Source organism: Vicugna pacos, unplaced genomic scaffold, assembly GCF_048564905.1.
Source record: "Vicugna pacos unplaced genomic scaffold, VicPac4 scaffold_19, whole genome shotgun sequence".
NCBI classification, from domain to species: domain Eukaryota; kingdom Metazoa; phylum Chordata; class Mammalia; order Artiodactyla; family Camelidae; genus Vicugna; species Vicugna pacos.
The window spans coordinates 39340328-39362734 of record NW_027328740.1 but is presented as its reverse complement, the minus strand read 5'-3'; the positions used below and the strand labels follow the sequence as shown (position 1 = coordinate 39362734).

The window sequence follows — 22407 nt, the reverse complement described above, 5'->3', positions numbered from 1 at the left end:
TTGTTTTCAGTTCTCTTACGTGTGTGCCCAGACATCAGAATTCTGGTTCATTCAGAAACCAAATGTTCAACTCTCTGAGGACCTGCCAGGCTGTTTTCCAAAGTGGCCACGCTGTGTTACGTCCTCACCAGCAAGGGCTGCGCGTTCCGCTTCCTCTGTGTCCTCATTGGTGCTTGTTATTCTTTTTTTTATTATAACCTATTGTAGTGAGTGTGAAGCGGTTTCTCCTAGTGGTTTTGACTTCATTTCCTTTACAGCTAATGATATTGAATATCGTTTCATTGTGCTTATTGAACATTTGTATATTTTCCTTGAAAAATACCTTTTCAGATCCTTTATTCACATTTGAATTGAGTTGCCTTTTTAGTGTTGAGTTGTAGGAGTTTTTTTTTTTTTCCTTACATTTGGAGATACAAATTCCTAATCAGATAAATGATTTGAAAAAGTTTTCTCCTGTGTGTTGTTTTTTCACTTTCTGGATGGTGCCCTTTGAAGCAAAGTTCTAAATTTTGATGAACTCCAATTTATCTCTGTTTTCTTTGTTCCTTGTGCTTTTGGGGTATTATTTAAAATCTGAATTATTTTATTTAAACTTGTATATCTAAAATGACTTAATTCGTAGGACCGTTCTAGGAGATGGGTGTGGTTGTTCTCCCCAGTCTATGGATAGAAGACTGAGATGCAGAAAATTTCACTGAAATATCAGTGTCACAGCTACCCAGTGCTGTGGGAGTTCAGACCCTCATGTTTGTCCCCAGCAACTGTGCTCTTCACCACCATGCTCCACTACTGCCTGGAATCGTGAATGAAAACGTCTTTCCTTTTTTGATTTCTTGTTAGTTTCTTTTCTCATTGGGGACCTCATCTCCTCATTTTCCTTTCGGAAACCAGTGTAGGTTTATTTTAGGTCTCATGTAGGCAGAAGCATTGCTATCAGTTAACTTCTTTATTATTCACTCTCCAGTGATGATTGTTGCTAGTTGATCTAATCAAGTCATGCTTAAGTCTTTCCTGCTCATGACACTAAAAACAGTCATGACTTACAGAATGCTCAAAGAAGGAAGTATTTGATTGATTTTATTTTGCTACCCAATCAAACCAATCAAATAAAAACCCCGGTGTTGACACAGATTATAAGCCCTCCAGAATAGGGTCACTGTCTTCCTTGTGTTTCATTGGTTCGGTCACAGTGTCTGGATAGTGCATTTCAGTCCAGCAATTTTGTGAGGATACGGTGCTCGTGAATCATTGTAAGGACAGAATTTTGACAATAGACTGTGTTGTTTATTTTATAAGGGAATAGATAATATAGAAATACTGCTCAGATCTATTTTAAAATTAAGCTTGGAATTTTGAGAAGAATTCAAGGAACCATACAAAGATCTTTTTCAATAATTTTAGATCTATCTTAGACAATTTGTGGTTATATAGCAGAATAACTTATCAAGTAGATTTGACAAGAGGAGTGTAGTATTGATTATTTGTTTTAGTTGAAATATTCCAACTGGGATAATTTAATCAGTGCCTATAAATGAACAAATATGTTTGTATTTCTATGCAACATGAGAGAAGGCTTCATATGTTTGTATATAATATATATGATTGTGTGTTTTAATCTGTCTGACAGTGTTTTTATAGTTTTTAAGCAATGTTGTAACTTTAGAATTCTCCTAAGAAATACACTCCCCTAATACAGCAGTTTGTACTGTGTATCCTGCCTTATGAATGGGATTCCACTGTCCCCTCTGTGAGGAATTTCCTCTCCTATTGAGTTAGTAGCAGAGTTAAAGGAGCTGTGATTTCTAGGCCTTTGCTCTCCATGTGTTTGCAGTTGGCTGCCAATTAGGATTTTGCCTTTCTTGAGATTTCATTGTTCAATTAGAATTTTTGAAAATAACTATTAGTATGTTTCACTGGTCTCCCTAGAAACTTGATGTGTTTGTGCTTTTCAGTTTTCAAATTATGAAAATTGTATATGCACACTAGTTTTTAAGTAGTCCTTTTTCACTTGATATTTATTTACCTCTTTATAGTTAAAATAATTTTTTTCCCAATGAATCAATTGTTGTGCATGTTTTAAAATATATCTTACTTTTTATTTTTCTTATTCTAACAGGTATATTCATGGTACAGAATTTAGAAAATAAGGATAAACACAGTAATAACTTAAAAATGGCCTCTAATCTCACCTGGAGATACAGTTGTAAGGTTTGAAATTGAAAATTACAAGTCCTCTCACATTGTTCTTGTTTTGTTACTGAGACCCTCGAATTCCCATATGAATTGTAGCAGCAGCTAGTCATTTACTGCAGAGGAGCCCACTGGGATTGTGATCGAGACCACGTTGAGTATACGGATCGTTCTGGGGAGCACTGCCATGCCAAGAGCTCTGTCATTTGATCCATGAATGTGTGTGGTGTGTCTGTCCAGGTATTTAGGTCTTCTTTAATTTTGTTTCAAAAATGCATAGAGTTTACATAGTATTATTTTACTTTATTTTTTTACCTTTATACTGAGTACAAGTGTGCAAGGTACCGGGATCAGAATTGTATTATTGTCCCACCACTTGCTGCCACCATGGACGCTGCGGTCTTTCTTTGCCGTCTGTAAAATCTTGCACAAAATAGGATGTCAGTAACTCTCTCTTGAATGAATGATTATATGATTGTTGGATGATGCTTGAGAGTCCTTGTGATAATGTCTTTTTCCCAAAATTTCCCCTCTTCTTAACTATGCCCTTTATCTTCCTTTCCTCCAGCCTGGGTTTCAGCCTGCCTGTGGCATTGATTTTCCCTGCCTGAGGACTCTTCCTTTCACTAGTTCACGATAATGTTACATGTGGGCTGTGGAAATATTTAGATATCAAGAAAGAGCAAATACATTGCATGCTAGTATTTTTAGAATTTGGTATTCTTTTATCGAATGAAATTAAATAAACCTGACCCCCTGAGCCCTCCCCTGAGCTCTTTTTGCCTTCCTACAGATGATACTGCTCTGGTTGCTGCATGTGCCTTTCCCCAGCCTTCATTTTCGAGTTGAGTAAGTCACCATCACTGGAGCCCTCTCTTTAAAATGAAGAGAATACTTGCTCCTTCTCCAAGGTTGGGGACTTGGATGAGATGAGGTAACAGATAAAGAATGGAGCCCAAACTCATTCTGACACGTGCTCTTTCCATTCTTTCTCCAGGGGAAAAGAGTGCAGTTCAAAAATATAATGATTGTGAGCTAATGAGATAGACAAAACAACCGAACATTTATTACATATCCTTTCATGCCAGAAACAAATGTATTATACACACAAAAAGGACATAATGTACGGTAGTACTGTGGATACAAATGTGGGTCCGAGTTCTAGTCCTGCTCTGAATTGACCAGTCCTGTGAGATGGAGAACTGGTAGGTCGGCTTAGCCTCTCACGGACTTGTTTTCTGTCCTGCAGAGACGGGGCTCGCTAGGCGTCCCCCCCACCCCCGTAGAGGTGCTGTGTGTGATAAATAACGCGCGTTGGCAGCCCGAGCACACCTGCTCGTTCCTCGTAAGTGCAGGATAGCATAGCTTTTGTGGTGACGGCTTTGTGACCGTCCCATGTTGACTCTCTGCTCCAAAGGGATGCCTTGTGGTTTGGAGATGGGATTCTCATTTCTGTGAATACCCAATGATTGTGTTATTGGGCCCTGCTGATTTTAATCTATTCATTATAAAGTACATATTGTAGGTATATTTTTCAACCATGCATGCTATTTTTCTTTTATTATTTATAATTCTACCCTCTCATCTCTTGGTGTGACTTTTCATGGAATCCAGGAAACAGTCCTAAGCTACCTGCCTCTTCACAATTCTCCATGGTGGTTTCCTTCCCTGACTAGAAGAGGGTTTTGCATAGGAAATTTTCTTTGTTCCCCTTTCCTTTCTTCTTTCTGTTGACCTTTCCTTCAGTCCATTTACCTACCCACTGATTCTTCTGACTTGTTCCAAAACACATTTCAGGTAGCTTACAGAAAAACAGATACCAAAATAAACAGGTGTAAAAATGTGGCCAAGTTCAGACAGTGAGGCTAGGAGGCGAGCCTGTGTGAGGGTTGCAGGCATGAGACACTCGCCTCTGCCCTGTGACTTATAAGATCGACAGCAGCAGTGTGCCTCAGCCTCCCAGCAGACACAGGGAAACAGGGTTTGTGGGAGACGCTCACTGGCTGTGAAATTAATAAGTGGCTGAGGAGAAGCCCAGCCTTTCCATCTACTAAGGCTTAGGAGAATATTTTGACTGTGTTCCAATACCAGAGTATTGCATCTTTTCTTTTGTGAGAGTTCTATGTATAGTTGGTTACATTCTATACCTGGAAATTTCTCCAAAACTGCTTCCCACGTGAGTCCCATGGCTCAGGAATGGGGTGGTTCTGCTCATTGACGGGTGTTGGCCAGAAGCAGAAAATGACAGCCTCCAAGGAGCCTGGGATTTGTCAGTTATGTTTTGTCAGTGCTGTAGATTTCAGAAAATGCTTTCACTGTTTCTCTCCATCTGAGGAGGCAGCGTGCTCTCTTACCAGCATCAGGAGCTCAGGGCCACGGGATGATGGGGGATGCCTGCACTGCCGTCAAGACAGCTGAGCTAGTCACTGCAGGCGCGGTGGTTTTACATAGTGCATTTCATGTTCTTTAATGGGTTTCAACAGATAGTTAATTAACTGAGTTAATTAACATTTAATAAATATGATGCTTTGTTGAAAAGACAGTTTAAAAACTGTTTCATTACTGAAATTTCAGTAGGGAAGATTCTTTATCTTATTTAAGCCTCTCTTTTAAAGTAACAAAGAAACAAGACAGGAAAAGCAGAGGATGATTTCTGTTCTTCCTCTCGGCTTGAAGGTGCCCTCACCTCCAGTGGCATCCATCCAGATACCAGCACTGACACTGGCCGTGCTCAGAACTGCCTCAGCCCTGAAGACACAACTGACAACTAGAAGGGGGCCACGCCCTGTTACAGCAGGTGCTCTTACTTTGTGGGTCCTTATGTAACTGTGTGGTGTTATTCAGGATCGCCCGTTCTACATTGTGTGACGCTGCTGTGGTGTCTCCTAGTTATTTGTTTCCGTAAGTACTCGTGCATGTTTATCAATGTGTTTTACTAGACATCTAAAAATGCTTTTTTCAGATGAAAAATAATGTGTATTTAATATAAAAGTCTGAAAAAAGGGGCAAAAGTGTCTATCCTGGTCCCACTACTCAGAGATAATAATTAACAGTTTAACATCTATTTTCTGTTCTTTTCATCAATGTGTAATACCTCTGTCATAAAAACCAGCGAGCACTCTATGCCTGATTACTATGTGGAGACCTCCATTTTCCATTCGGCTTATTACACGTTTTTCTACAATATTCTATCTCCCCTGGCATGATTTTTAATGACAAGTATAGCATTCTGTCTTGTGGAGGCATCGTCCATTTTACTTCGGACTAAATAAACTTTTAAATTCCAAGTATACTTAACTGATATACTGAAAAGAGAAATGTGGTTGTACCGAAAGGCCCCTACATCCCTTCCCCTTTTTTCCTGAGAGTAAAAACTGCTGACAATGTGGAGTATATATTTCATGACCTTTATGCCAATGTCATATATATATACACATACATACAGACACGTATATGAGAAATCTATGTATATGTGTGTGTATATATACTTTATTGAAAAATAAAGCCATACTATATGTTTTCTGAAGCTCGGTTTATTCACTCAGGTGTATATCATAAACGTCCTCCCACTCCAGACTCACCCGGTCCTTTCAGATAGAGGGGTCTCCTGATGTACAGGTTTGGTCTCTTCTGCAAGGACAACTTTGGTGGGAGAGTGCTGTGGACAAGGCCTTGGGCCACGCCGAAACGCCGGCCCCTTAGTGCCCACAGCTCGCCTTTATTTGCCACATGATTTTCTTTATGGTGGACACTTAAGGTTTCTCCAATTTCCACTGTCAGAAAGTATGTTTGACTGGCACCATTCTCGTACAAACATTCCTGTGATATTGTATGAGTATTCGTTTAGTTAAGGATTCTGAAAATTTAGTCCCTGGATGTGACAATTACATACATCACAGGCTTCTTTCAAGTGACTCTAGAAATTCCTTCTCCAGTGGGGAATGAAAAGATGTAAAATAACTTATGTAACCAATTCTCTATTGCTGGATATGATTTCACTTCAGCTTTTCTTCCCACCATTGTATACAGTGCTGTGTAAATGCTCTGATGAGTACATCTTTTGAACTGATTTTTTTCTAAACGAAACGATTCCTAAAAGTGGAGTTGTGTCTGTGTGTACACACGTTTTTCAGAGTTTACATATCCATTGACATGTCATCCTCTAAAAAGATCTCACACAGTTTTTTCTCCCACAGATGGACACTAGCTAGAATATGTTTGAAAAATGTTTGGCAATATGGTGAGCCAAAGTGCTTTTTCATTGATTTAGTTTGCATTTGATGACCAGTGAATTATTGAGCATTTTTCACTCATTAGCCTTCTGACTTTTAAAAAGTGAATGATCCCTTTTGTCCTTTGCAAACATTTAAGTGAGGGAGCTTCTGGTTGCTTTGTGACAGCTCTTTGTGTGTTATCAACATTAACCACTTGTCTTCATCAACATGTATCACAGAGATTTTCCTTGTCATTTCTTGCCTTTCATTTTGTTCAGTAGGTTTATTTCTGTTGTGGCCCAAAATAATCTTAAGCTAGTAAATGTCTTCTTTTTGGTTTTATCCTTGATAGTATTCTTAGAAATACTTTCTAATATTTACATCAATATCTGTAATTTTTCTAGTGGTCATTATGACTGGAATAGAATTTGCTTTTTCCAGGTGATTCTCTGATTGTCCCAAGACAATTATTGAATTCATACTTTGCTCTTTGATTTGAAATCCCACCTGTAAAAAATACTTATGCATACTACAGTCTCTTTTTGAGGTCATGGTTTATTTCTGTCAATCTTACTTTCTTACTCCAGTTTTATATCTCACATATTGTAAAAATTTAATTAATATCTGACAGTGTGATTTTTTTCAATTCTTTCTTCCATCCCTAATTTTCTTGGCTAGTATTATGACTTTATTATTCCTGAAGAATTCTAAAATACTTTTTTCAAGCTAAAAAAAAAGGATAAGGGTTATCATAGGATATTTTAGTAAGTTTTGAATTATCTTTAGGAGAACGTACATCTTTACAAAACTGCTTTCCTCCACAAAATATGTTGATGTCTCTAAATTCACACATCTTTCTTTACCCCGCAGTACAGTCCTGTACTTTCTCCATGTACAACATGGGCATTGTTTTTGGGTGTATTCCAGATTATTGTTGATGTTTTTGTTAATTTTGTAAGTGAGAATTTTTTGCTATTATATTTTGTAAATGTTAAAACTGACACATAGGAAGGCAGAATCGGTTTGTAAATACTCACTTTGTAACTTGTACTTTAAAATTGCAAATATTAAGTAATTGTTACAGAATCCTTTCTTTTCTGTTTTTAAAAATTTGTTTCCAAGATTCTCAAAATGGTCTTAGCTAAGTAGTATAGGTGGGGAAAGAGATGGAGCGAGGTAGTGGGGCTCATGTACAAACTGTGAGCAGTTTTATGGCTGTCTTTTCGCTGGAAAAGCCACGGAAGATCCCAGGTCAGACCAGGCGTGGTTTTGTATGCACTTGAAAGCCAGCATTCCTGCATGTATGGTGAAGCCTGGTGGGCGAGGCTGGTAGATGATCAAGGTCGAATGGAGGTTATTGGCTGCAAAATGTGCTGTGTCTGAGAACTGGAGACCATCGCCATGGGAAATGCTTGGTGCTGGAAACAATGCAGGGGAGCTGGGGAGCCTGTGTGTTAAGGATTTTCGAGCCCTGGGAGTGGGAAGTTCAGACTCTGCATTCAGATCTGAGTATGAATTCATCCTCTTTAGTTTACTGGTCCTCTGACTTTTGTCAAGTTATATACCCTCTTTCAATTCCTGTTTTCTTGTCTCTCAAAATAGGAGAATTACCGCCTGCTGCTAAAGTGTTTGATCAGGGTAAATAATTTGTTTCTATAAGATGCCACGTACAGTCACAATCTCAGTGAGAAATGGGCTGTCGCCTCTTCTTCTGCAAGTTAGTGCTTGACAAGACATGGGGGAAGCCAGCCCCTAAATTTTGTGTGATGCAAGTAGGAACAAAATTAACGTCTTGCCTTTCCCTAGCAATATTCTTACTCCTTTGCTTCATTTACCTCTTTCCTTTTCTCCTTTCCCCGTTCCCCTCCTCCACCAAAAGAGAATGAGACTCTCAGAACACTAGATTCAAATTACTTTAAATGTTGGCTCATCCCCATGAAATGACAGTGACATTAAAAAAAAACCTGTACACATTCCAGACTTGATTGTATTTGATTTACACACACACACACACACACACACACACAATCAGGCTACATTCCACTTGCAGAGGGAGAAGGACTACTTTTTCTGAGTTTTCATTCACTGAGCATGAGGACAAAGTCTCTTACGCAGACATTCACCAGGCTTCGTGCATGGTGTTTTTAATTGGATTTCTGCTTTGTCGCCATAGATATAGTCTCCTAATAGAAGAGAGAAAGTGGAGACATAGAGATTCTGGTGAGATATTGGTGTCATCATATTTGACTTGGAAAGGGCTTAAGAGAGCATGGAGTCGTAACTATTTATGGGTGAGTATCTATGATGGTGTAACTTTGACAAGAACTTGGGTCTTCTGCCATTGTGTCCACGTAGTTGAAGAGGCAACTGGGCAGGGGATGGCAGGGTTCCTTCTTGCTTGAGTTCCAGGGTCATGCTACTTTTTATTGCTCAGCTGCCTTTAGTTTATGTCCATGAGACCTCTCATGGGAAGGTCACTCTGTCCTGATAGAATGAGTTTGTTATCAACAAAAAGCTCTGGACCCACTCATATTTCCCAGAGTTTTCTGCTGACCTGCTGACACTTTAAATAAATGAGAACTAAGAAACTACTGAATATAAAATCCTTATTGTTATCATTTGCCCTCGAGTTCCATAGGAATGAGGTGCTGTCTTAGGCTGTCTAAAGCTAGATCTGAACAAAGATAGGGTGATAGGCTGTGCTGCTGGACCTCTCCAGTCGAAGGGTTTTCCACCTTAGTTTTTAGAATCAGGCAGATGAGCTCAAATCTTGCCTTTACCAGTTATTATCTTTGTGACGTGGGGGAGAAACTGTTCTTTTTTGTGTCCAATTTTCTTTATCTGTAAATAAGTTCTGTATGTATTTTAAGGTTTCTCGTTTAGAATTGAATGAGCTAATTCCCTCATTTATACCTGAAATAGTGATCGTGTGGTTCTATGCTGGTGATTTGGTAGTTGATTACTAAGGGACTCGGCAGTGAGAATGGGGGTGGGGGACCCCTGGATAATAGAGCTTATATTCCAGAATATGCTTGTAAAAGACTGGATGTGCAGTGGATTTTTAGTAAATATCCACTCATTTCCTAGTCTGCATTGATTGTGTATATATCTTTATACTAATATATGAACAATTTTTATTGTAATTTAAACCTTATCAGTATTTAAATATGTAGCTATAAAAATATGTGAAATAAAATGATTTGTCTTTTATTTTCTTTTCAATAAGCAACAAAATAAAATAGAAAAAATTAGTTTTGAAGGAGTAGAAATAATTTTATTTCCGTGGAATCAATTCCGTATAATAGGTTTTTTGGTCGTGTTGTTAAACAGCATGTAAAATTGATAGGGTGTGACATACTGGAAATGAGGAAACAATGGAGACATACTACCTCCAATGCAGTCATTTTGTTACCAAGTCCAAACTCGTTCTGCTTGCTGCATGACAGGCCAATAAATCGGGAGTTAAGATGTTGGAGTTAGGAATAGTGACTTTATTTGAAAAGCTGGCAGACCCAGAAAATGGCATACTGATATCCAGGAGAACTCTCTTCCCCAAGTCAGAATTCAGTCTCATTTTATAGTAAAAAGCAGCGGGGTTGTGGTCGGTTGTTGCAAACTTCTTGCTGTACCAATTGTTTGTCCTTGAAATCCTTTGATCTTGCAGCTGTCCATGTGGGTCAAATCATGGTGTCCCCGTATTACCTCTAAAAAAAAAATAGGTTATTCTCTATTTTGCAACTTTTCATCTCTACGTAAGTGTAGAAGAGCTAAGATCCTTAAAGATCAGAGCCCGGAGAATAGGCTCCCCTGGATATTTCAGGCTAAAGGCAACTATCTTTTACAAAAGGTTCAGAGATAGCAAGTCTGAGCCTAGAAAACAGGGTACAGGTCTAAAGCCAAACGAACATATCTAACATGGAGTCAAATTTGTTCTTTTGTATTACAACTTCTTTTTCCACCTCATAAATAATTTTAGTAAGAAACATGAGCAATTTTTTTGTTTTTGTTACTTAATTACGGATATGTGGGCCAACTACAGTTTTATGAGCAGGGATTCTGTGCGTGCCTTGGGGTCACAGCAAACTCTTCTTGGGGGTGGCCTACCCTGCAACATGTCTGATGCCCGATGAGTGTTGGTGAGGGTCCCCCTAGCCAAGGGCTCTCTTCAGGTACCAGCATATAGGCATTGCCCTCTGGAGACCTCTTTTTCAGCTGCAGGAAATTTTTTCAGATACTGTGATGGAAAAATCACTCCAGCTGGGGATAATCAGGGAAAAAAGGAAGAGGAAAAGGGCTGGGAGTAGAGTAGATGAGAAAGACAGAAGATCAGGGAGCCTGGGGACCTGGGAGCGGGGCCTCGGGAGAGAGAGGAGCATAGGTGGGGAGGGGCCCGGCTCCGGAACCAGCTCCTGCACCTGTCCCCGCACCCAAACCACACAGGCATTAATTGGGCCCAAGACTCTCTCCCGGTCTGGATGTCACCCTGGGCAGAACCTTGAGAATCGAAGGTAAGGCGTGAGAGGCACTCATCTAGGGGGTCACTGAGGACTTTGGTCAAGTCCACAGTGCCTTTTCTAGTCATGTGCCTTCACCGGTTCTTTATCTCAGCATCTGAGAAGCAGGAACAAGGAACTCATGGAGAGATCTAGGAAGACATCTGACTGTGTTAAGAGTCGACAGTCACAGCGACACGGGGAGTGAAGACACTTGCAGCAAACTAAAATAACTTCACAAATATTGCATCACAGCTGCAGGTGTGAGAGAGCCTAAGCCTGTCTCAGAGTGCAGGGGACAAGAGGAAAGGAATGGTAAAATTAACACTGACAATTGAAATTTTGTTTAATAGCCTGCTACTGTTAATTGTATCACTTGAATGTATGCAGGTGTATTTCAATGAGCATTTATATGTTCACACAACCACACCAGCCCCTGTTGCTCCCATCGGAGATGGGATTTCTCAAACACAGTGCCCCTCCTGCTTGGGTGGGCCAGGCTGCGGGTCCTCGCCTGGTGCCAGGCTGCTACAGGGCACTGACTCCCCGAGGCACGGCCTGGGAGACATGACAGGAACATCTCTGCTGTTGAATGGGGGCCTCCTTTTCCCCCTGCAGTGCAAGAATGCCGGTGAGTCAGTTAGAAGCATGCATCCAAGCCGTCCTACCATGTCATCACCATCTTGAAGTGGTGACAGAATCTTTTGAATTTCTCCAGAATGTGGTTTACAATCACCTTCTTCAAGTGAGTGTGTGTCCCCTTACAAGTAGAGGAATTACTGCCGTTTCCCTGGAAAATACTCACCACTAGTCCTTCTGATTTTTCTGTGCTAGGATTCAGTATGGCATGCTAAAAATTCTTCAGTCAGATCTTGAAACCCTGATGAAGAGGATTATTTATTTCATGTCTTTATATGATAGAATTTTACTTTCAAAATTCAGAGTTTTCGGTTCTTGGAGGAATTTTTTCGGGGGTTGGAGAAACAACTTTTTTCTTACCATGTTTGTGACCTGTTTCTGTATGCCTCTCACCTGTCTTCCGTCACTTGTGAGGCTGTTCCATTTGTGACCCTGTCCGGGATATTCATGTTATAAAACATAAAGTTTGTAAAAGTACATTCCCTTTACTTGGAAGATATTCCACAAATACTACCTAAATCTGGGTGTGGTTTTAAGAAGACAGAATCATTAGAACATATCCTTGCAGGTTGCTAGTGCAAAATCCTCAAATCAATAGTCTAGCTCAACATCTAAAATCTTTCTAATCTACCTTGGATTTGTATGGATAAGTGAAGCAGTTTGCTAAGAACTCAAAACCAGGTTTAGAATACAGGCAGGTGTAGCTCAGCAGGTCCTCCCAAGCTGATGCTCTGCCAGAGGGTGGGTCCGAGGGAAGAGGGTGTGTCCTGCCCTCCCTGAGCTGACAGTTTCATAGCAAAGACCTTCACCAGGTAAAGAAATTGGAGTTTCTTCTAAGAAGAGTGGGTTTGGAAAGACACCAAAAAGCGCGGGAGTGACACAATCCCATTTGTGTCAAGTAGGGGAGAGTGGCTGTGGGGCCACTTGGGAGACTCGTGAGTCCAGGTGGGCAGTGTTGGTGGCTTCCACTACAGCGGTGGGATGGTCAGTGGGTAAAAGCGAACAGATTGAAGGCATGTTTAGATGGTAAAAAGGAAAGAATGAATGCTGTGTCTGAAGGTAGGATGGAGTAAGACCCAGGTTTCTGGGTGGATTAATGAGGTAAATGATGGTCCTGCTGTGCTCTGAGGAGGGAAAACTGCAGAGGGATTTCTGGGGGAAAACTGATGAGTTCAGCTGTGGGTGAATTGAAAGGTTGTTAGATGTGTGCTCTGGGAGCTCTGGTAAGAGCCAGTAGTGAGTAGGGGGAGGGGAGAGAGACCTTCAAATCATTTTGTCTTGTGAACATACAAATAAGGATGAGTAATGACACACTTAACATTTCTATATTTTGGATTAAAACCCAGTAACATTTTGCTATATTGACTGCAGAGGTTCTTAATTATTTTTTAATAGAAATAAAATAAATAGAAACAAAATAGTGGATTTAATGAACATCTTAGAGTTGATGTGTGTCCTTATATTTATTTTGATACCTCATCTGTTTATAACCATAATCTACAAAAAGTTACCTTGCTTATCATAAGTGTTAAACAGAGGGAAGTGACACACACTGTTGGGGGTTGAAGCTGATCTTCTTGGGCAAATTATGTAGCCTCTCTGTGCCTTAGTTGCATCTTCTGTGACTGCCCCAGGCCCCCTTATCACAGCTGATTTCCTAGACTAGATGTTGGGAGGGAGGCTGCTGAAGGGAGTAAGAATAGGTAACTGCTAGGGATACTGAAGAGAGAGACAAAAACAGATTAAAGCCGATAAACTGAGTACAAATACCCTCAAAAAAGAAAAAATCCTGCAGTGCTTTGAGCCACTTACCGTTACGGAAACAAAATCACGTGGACGCAAATCTCTTGAGCATGTGAATATTGTGGGTGGGAGGATGTCATTAGAAAAGTGTTGAGAAAAGGACTTTTGGTTTCCCTCGATGTTTCCAGTAAGGATGGGGAGCAGAAGCGAAAACCCCCGGTTCACAGTAGAAGGTGCTGTTTTTTGCAAAACTGACCAAAGTTTGGAGACCAGTCATCAGCGGTGCTGGCAAATGAAGAGGCTTCTGATTGGGTGGGGCACTTGCTGTGACTTCTAGGTGACCTGCTGGCTGGGGGCTGTGAGGCGGGCAGTAGGTTTGAACGGTGGCCCGGGCATAATCCCTGGGTCTGAGGCTGCTGGTCTGACTAACAGACCTGGGCACCTGCAGTCCTAATGGGGCAGCTCGGGATGTGGCGTGGGACACCTGCCCTGCTGTGGGCGAGAAGAGGGCTTCCCTGAGGGGGTGTCCCTGCAGAGAGTGGAAACGTCCCCCTGCAGGGGAGGAAGAGACTCTGAGCAGGAGGCCGGATGCACAGGCAAGACCAGCCTGAGCACAGAGGTTTTGGGAAGCCGGAAGTCATACAGTGGCCCGAGCAGCCTTCTTCCTGCCAGACTGGAGGGAAAAGGTGCCGAAAAGTCAGGCTAGGATCAGACACTGTGGTGGGTTATGAGTGACAGGGAAGGACTGGTCAGGCAGGCAGGAGATAAATCTTTAGGCCTCCCAGCTGGGGCATCACGCCAGAGGGAGGAGCAGAGTTATAGACTTTGCCAATTATTAGCTGTGTGACTTTGAGCAATATCACCGTCACCCCACATCTCTATATATATATCTTCATCTGTAAAGTGATAGAGTGACAAGCTCATGTCATCAGAGGCTTAGTTTAGCTATGATCCTTTTGTCTAGTCCCGTCAGTGCTGCCCTGCAAGGTTCTGCTGCGGCTGCTCTTACCCTGAGATGGGAGGGCGTAGAGGGACATTATAGCACCTGAGGGCAGGGGGGGTGCTTTAAAAATGGACATGTAACCGCCTGCATCTGCAGACCTGCAGTCAGTTTTGTTGACGGTCGTGGAGAGGACATTGGAGGCCTTAGCGTCGTCTTAAGACTTGTTTTCCCTTGGGGACCTGATTTGACTTTGCAGATTAATGTTGAAGATTTGGGCTTCTGGCAAGGCTGTTTTCCGAAATGAGTATATACGTAACATAGTATAAAATAAAATGTTTTTATTTAATGTGTGGGGCTTTGCAGCTGTTGGAGCAATTCTGTTGGACTGGTCTCCACGGAGGACACTAGGGGTCAGCAGAGCGTGCGGGAGGCAGGCAGCCCGCCGTGCTGCTGCGGGGGGTTCTTCCCAGCAGGGCGCTCTGTTGAGTTGACTCTTCTCTGAGTTTGGTTGCCAACTGAGCAGACAGCAAATTAATGACTTCTGGTGAGATTGTACAATGACAGGAAGAAAGAGGAAACCGTAGTTTTTCTGGACTAGAACACGCGTTTGGTTCTTGATTCAGTGCGTTCCATTACAGAATTGCTGAGTTGTGTCTATTCTGGCAGTTCATTGAAATAATCTTTCAGACTAAAATTTAATAGTTATGTTTTATTTGGCGGGAGGGCTCGAGCCTGGAAGGCAGCCCCTCAGATCACTCTGGGGGAATGCTCCAAGAGGTATGGGAGGAGCTAGGATAAATAGTAGCTTTACAACAAAGACCAGGTACTTCGAACAATAAAAGATTGCTTGTTATCTAAAGAAAGCCAGATATCTCAAGTTCAAGTATTTAGTGCTTTTCTATGTATGGGATGAAGCAAACATATGGGTCATTGAATTCATTTCTCTGGCAAACACCTAGCTGTCTAGGGACATTATCCTGTCCTTCCTTATTCTGAGTCCACTCAGAGGGCACCACTGTGAGTTGTTGAGAGGCTGGGCTGCAGGCGTGTCCTCGCTGCGGGTTGACAGCAGCCGCTGATGACTTGGTTTCAGCATTCTTTGTTTACTGACATTGTTGTAGTACTTTCATTCACATTGTAGTATTTTCATTCACAGTGCTCCCCCTTTTTCCTAAATTCGACCAATATTTTGAGAGACATTTCATGACGAATTTTGTCCCACGGTGCTAGGATGGCTCATTCCTACTACAGGTGAAGAATTTTCTGAGCTGCCATTCAAGGTGTTAGGTTTTTTATCAGGCCCTGTTGATACTAAAAGTTCTCTGGATCGCCTGTCTTACTAGTCTCTTCTGATCCAGGAAATGTTTACCCTTCGTTGCTAATTCCCATACCCAGAATCACACTATTACTGTTATTTTATGCAGGGTTATAAATTTTATCTATTTCTTCAAGATGTTTAGCCATCATCAATCTTGTAGGCCTAGTTACACATTGGGAAATGTAAGAGACAACAATTTTATAAAATAGACAGTATATAAGTAATACAGCTAGTAACGTTAATGAAGTCACGAGTAAGAATTTAATAGTCTAGAAGCTATATTTTTGGGTTAAAATTTTGCTTGTATTTCTGATTGAGTTTGAGTGCTCTTATGAGAAATTTCATATTTATGGTCAGGGTCAGAGCAGGTATTAATTGGCCAGATGAGGTCTCTCACCTTGTAAGATCAACAGTTGCCTAAACATAACTATAATTTCTTTTAAAATAACGTTTCTGAGGGCTATCTAGTTGGAGCGCTGGAGTAAGGAAACCCACCAAGGTAACACAGAAGTACTATAGATAGGTAATTTACCATAAACTTAACAATTGGAGTAGTTCATAAACAAACTTAGGAGAAATTGTCAAAGTAATTGTTATACAAACTTGGTCTGGTGTCTTGGGTCAGCTTTCTACCTCAGATCTCGTCTCCTACTGATCCTGGCCTGGTAGCTTTTTCTCCATTTGGGCATTGTTTTAAGGTGAGCAGTGCTCTATAGGCCAGTGCACTGCAGGGGCTGTTTCTGATAGGAAATGAATCCGAAAGTCCGTTTCCTTCAGCTTTGGTGTGTATGGTCTAGTTAAGAGTACCTGAAAAAGTGTCCTTCCGTTTAGGTTGGAGACAGTTCTTTAAGTCATGCCTGTTCCAGTGTGTATAATCCCCTGGCTGCAGGTCATGAGGCATTGGAACTTAACCCAAGGATAGATTACTGAGCTTCAGAAACAAACCTAGTGTATCCTTTTCATAATTCAATTAAACTGTACAGCAATGTGACATAACAGCAAGGAATGATTTGGGAAGTGTCTTAGTAAATATAGGCCTCGATTAACAGAACTAGAATTTAATATTCACTAAAATAAAGTCTTTTTCTCTCTCTAAAGTTACACTCATTTTTCTCAAATACAGCTAAATCAAGATTAATTTCTTTACATGTAAAGTCTGATTATTTGATCATATAGGGTTTTTAAAATTGGCTGTGTTGGAAGTTTTAATACGGTGTCTCAGGGTAGAATGTTAATAAGATTTGCTAAGGCCAGGAAAGCCATGTCAAGTGCTTGTCATGGATTTCTGCCTTACAGATTTAGGTAAATTCTTTCCTCTTTAAAATCCTTAAAATAACTTGAGATTCCTATATCTGTTAGGAGATGATCTTCCTCATTTGTCTCATAGAGCCACTGGGGACCTAAGAGTTTTTAGTCTCTTGAGGGATCATATAGAGAGAAAAGATAACTGTTTCAAGTCTGCTTACATAGGTATAATTTATCAAATTTCTGTGATTCATAACTAGCCTAAGAGGAAGAGTTTCTTTATGAATGGGAAACAAGTTAAAACCAGTAGTATTTCAAACAAAATCAAAAACTGTAACCATATTCATCAGTTTACTCAGTCCCACAAAAGTAATCCTTTTAATCATAGTTTTCATTGCATATTAAAAATTTCTTACCCTGTTTAGTTCAGTGCTATAGTTTGAAATTTATTAGAAATCAGTAAATCTCCATGAAGAGCAAGCATTTTCAAAATCATGAGAAGAAAACAATTAGCTGTCTATATATGACAAAAGATTTAAAAGCATGGTTAAACACCGTTACACAATAAAGAAACCTCGTCACTATACCCAGAAATATCACTTTTAACATTTCAGATATACCTGAATTTTAGGGAGTCCATATAATTTCTACAGTATTTATATTAATAATATTTTCTCATTCAATATAACTTTAGAAGATTTATGATTCATTTGACAATACCATGATATTTAACATGGCAAATGAAACTTACTAGGTCAAAATCTCTCCTTGGGATGTTTCAGGGGCCCTCTGTAGCATCCCAAACTTAACTGGAGATTAAAAGAACTTTAATTAGAAATTGATACTTGGGGATCTTTTTAAAGACTTCAGAACACTTGGTCAGATAAACATATAGATCACTGTAAAGTAGTACTTATTCATTAACAAGAAAATACGTCAAAGGTAAAGGCAGAACATACCAGCTAAGTGGTATAAGAAGTTTTACAATCTGTTATTGAAGGTGGATTAACATTTTAAGAAAAATTTTTCCTCTTAACAGAGAGAAAACCAAATCTATTCTTGTACCAGCTTACTTCTAAGATTCATTTACTTTGCCCAATTTGATTCTAAACTTAGCCAATTCTAACCACGTACAAAACTCTTTCCTCAGGTTTCCTCTTCCACAAGCCTTCCACAGATTTCTATACTCATATTAGTGTGTCCCTTATTTTCTCTTCCATTCAGAAATAACCAGCTTCAGGAGAAATTCACTATGTTTCATTAACAAAATATAATTCCATTGTTATGTCTTCCTTTACACATTTACATTACTTTGGTAGGAAACTGAGATCATTCCCTTACTAATAGAGACTATTTCAGGGTGGCACCAACCATTTATTAATATTTCTAAACACCTTTAGTTTCACTGTAAGAGGAAGTTAAATGTTAAGTAATTCATCTTTCAATTTTATTTTATCTGAAAATGGCATAGCTATTTAATAAAATCCTATCATTTAACTTAATTTAGCACAAATCTAGAATTTAAAGATACCAAACATTTACAGATTATCTTAAGCATACATTTTAATGATATATTTTAAAAATTTACCCAAAACTCTCATCTCATTTGCATTTAATTTCCTTAAAATTTTACCACACCCCATTACTGTTATTTTTTTTTTGACAAATCTGCAACAGATATAACAGGATCTTATTTGACTTTCATTTAACCTAGGTACAGTAAAGTTATTATACTTAATATTGATGACTTTAAAGATGTCTATATTAATTAGAACATACTTAAACTAAACAATATTAAATATTACCTTAATATTGAATATTTTCCATTTCACGTGATGCTGAAAGTGAATTTGTTCAGTTTTTATTTTAAAAATACTTAATTTTTAAGCTCTTATTTTTTACATCAATTAAGCAGAGCTCTTTGACTTTGATTTTTCTTTTTTAGCAGTAGAAATATCTCACATCCATAATGTGTACACAGGCTTATAAACAGACAAAGCAAGAGATCTCATAGCTTAACTATTAAACTTACTTATAAGATAGGTGTAATAATAGTTGGAGTAAGCTGAATTTGCTGGCTCAAATCACTAAGGCTTACTATTTATGAAATAGACAGTTAAGATTGCTTCACAAAGTCTGAAGGACCCGTCAGAGTTCTGAGTTCTCAAATGCCAAAAGTTTCTTGGCCTTAAGTTTTATTTTGTTGAGCTAATTAGGCTCAATCCTAGGTCACTGTTTGTTGTATTTATATTTCTGATCTGCAAGACAAAGACACACGCGTCCAGGTCCCCAGAGAACTGCTGTCACCCATACCCAATTTTATCTCCTTAATTGGCATTTTAGTATCAGTGAGAAGAGCAGTAAACGAAGAATTCCATGTTTTAAAACTTTAAGGTTTACTTTATCATGTCTTCCAAAGCTTGCATAAGGCATTTAGTAAGGTCTCTTTTCCTTGAGTTGTAAGTTAAACCCAGGTTAAAACATTTATTATATTTTTTATTAGCCACTGAATATTAGATTTCAGTTTTATGTTATATTGAATGGCTCATGTAACTCTACTGGTTTCCTTTACTTTGTTCAATTAATATTTTCTGAGGGACAGGTATGTGCCCAGCCTTATAATACCAAGAAGGGGAGGCATATTTCCATTGAAATATATCTATCCCACAACATAATTAAGCAAAAGTTTTATATAAAGACTGTTTAAATATACCAATTTTACAAAATTTATCTCAATTTTATTAAATCTTATACCTTTAATTTTTATATTTATTAGGTTTAATCAATAATTCTTATTTCTAGAAGGAGTGCCAGAAGCATTGTTTTTTTGTGCATTGTATCTAATTTTATAGAACAGTCTCTAGGATGCCCAAGTTTCAGCCAAAGAGCTTAGGCCCTTCTCAATTTTTAATTTGGTTAATTGGTCTGTTGTCCCAATCATTGATCAAGTATGTCAGTCTATATATACATATATTTTAAACTGTGGTAAATAAAACGGACTTGTTTAAACTTTAATGTTGGGGGGCAGTAGTTGATCTCTTTGTCCCTTTTTTTTTTAGCTTTAAATAGTGTAGTATCAAAACTTTGTATCTAAATCCAAAAATATGCAATTTATTTACCTCATTCAAAGTAACCATATAAAAATATTTATCCATTTGGGATAAGCCCTGTTCTTTTTTTTTTTCAAAATTTTTACGATCCTTTTTCCAGTTATTCAAACTAATTAACATTAATTATTCTAAGTTTTTATTAGCATCTCTAGAACCATTTATCGGAAAGGAAAAACATAAATGTAGCTTTTCAAACCAGGTTTATTTTTTTAACTAAGTTCTTAGGTTAACCATTAGATATAATTTTCTACCTTTAAACTTGATTTAATAGGTACCAATAAAACAGCTGTTTATAATGAGATCTCATTTCAACTTTCACAAATTGAAAAGTTTTTCCAAATTAAAGGATCATCATATGGCCATCAATTTATATATATATAATATATATATATAAATATTTTTATATATATATATTTTTTTCTATATATATAGAATATATATATGTAGTGATTGTTTTAAAATCAGTTGAAGAGGCCCTTCCACATGAGAGTGGGGTGTTGCCTAAATAAATTTCAAAGGTTTACTCTCCAAAAGCTAAAGGCCTTTGTGGTCCAGGCTGATGGTAAAATATCTGAATACTGGTACAAAGAATTGCTTAGAATCCAATTTATTTGCGTGGCCACCATATGTACAATATACTTCTACGTTTTGTATGGCAGAGTCCAAGGTTTCCTTTAAAAAAAAAGTACACATATATACACATACATACACACACTTAAAACACCCAGAGAAAGATACAACATTTACATTTCAAGGACACAGGAAGAGAAATCCAAGTTCCCCCTAAAGGGGATTTGGTTTTTATAAGTTCAGAATTGCGAAAAATGTTTTTATCGGGCCTGGTTAGGTACATTCAGAGTGAGTTTTTATTTTTTCTAATTCCCAATTAATGTTGTAAGTTTTGTACGTATATAAACCTGGCTGGGGTAACAGTTGGAGCCTGGCAATCTGTCATTTCTTTTAATTACTTTTCTGTTCTTCTTTTTTTTTTCTTTTTGAATGTTCTATTCCCCATTGTAAGGTCGGGTTCTCAGAATAAATTTGCTAGTAAGATTTCCCACAGGGACAACTCTAATGGCATGAAGTCTTTGCATATACCACTCCTGCAAGGTTCTCTGTCACCCGAGAAAGCTGTTACCAGCCAGGAGGAGGGCCTCATTTTTGGAGTTGAAATGTTCCTCATAAGAGTTTTATTTTTATCCTGAAAAATTCAATGGATGTAACCAAATTGAGGAAAATATTAGACCAGGCTCTTACCTGACCACTCAGTCCTGAACCCAGTGTCTTTCAACTTGGACCCACTCGGGATGTCTCCACTTGGTGAGTATTTTCCTCATAAGTTTCCAAAACCCCACTTCGGACGTCTCCTCAAGGTGGGTTTTTCCCGTTATTGTACAACCAGGGCCCACCCAGTATGTCTCCACTGGGTGGGTAATTCACCCCAGTTTCTTTCAACTGGAGGGCCATGTACCTGGATACACCGCCAGATGAAACTCAGGATCATCAGCCAGTATGTGAGATCTGAGAAACAGGAGAGACTCACCCAAATTCATCTGGACTCCCCGAGGAGGCTGATGGGCACAAAGGGCCACTGCTGGTACCAAGGCTTCAGTTACTCGGAGAGTCCAGGTGGAGAGAAGTCTGCCGTGGGTCCCTTCATGGTGTCCAAAACTGTTGACTGAAATACATGTGCAGCCTAAAAGTTAAGAGTTATGTTTTATTTGGTGGGAGGACTCGAGACGGGATGACAGCCTGTCAGATCTCTCTGAGGGACTACTCCAAATGGGTTGCGGAGGAGCTAGTATATATAGGGGCTTTACAACAAAGACCAGGTTGTTGGAACAATAAAAGATTGCTTGTTATCTAAAGAAAGCCAGGTATCTCAAGTTCAGGACTTTAGTGCTTTTCTATGTATGGGAGGAAGCAAATATTTTGGACTCACTGAATTCATACTTTAGACGAGCACCTAGCTATCTAGGGCAAGTATCCTGTCCTTTCTTATTCTGAGTCTGCCCAGAGGGCACCATTGTGAGTGGCTGAGAGGCTGGGCTGCAGGCCTGTCCTCGTTGGGGGTGGTGGCAGCCGCTAATGAGTTGGTTTCAGCATTCTTTGTTTACTGACATGGTTGCAGTATTTTCATTCACATTGTGGTATTTTCGTTCACAGGCTGATTATGGATAATCTGCAAACTTGGAAAGCAACCGAGATGGAATTACTGCAGGTACCTTCTACTTTAGTAAGCCGTGTGCATACATAAACATGGAGGAAGCATACAAAAGGATTTAGTGGTGTAGGGAAGGGTTTCTGCACATTACAGGAGAACGCAATGCAGAATTCCTTAAGTCCACCTTTCTTTTCTGTAGTGGTTTCTGAGAACAGTTTATGGTAATTAACCAACATTGAGAAACGTTGGCACACATTGCATTTAAGAGCTGGCTGGCTGCAAACTTGTGTGTTGGACAGGTGGAATTCATAGGCAAGTGGTCAGGTGGATGGGAGAGAGTTGGAGCCA

General features: G+C 39.3%; 1 protein-coding gene across 1 annotated transcript in view; it reads left to right on the top strand.

Annotated features, from left to right (window-relative positions):
* LOC140693409 (trafficking protein particle complex subunit 9-like) overlaps positions 1-22407 on the top strand; it is a 112625-nt gene that overhangs the window by 77121 nt on the left and 13097 nt on the right. The gene's annotated exons all lie outside the window — the stretch shown is intronic.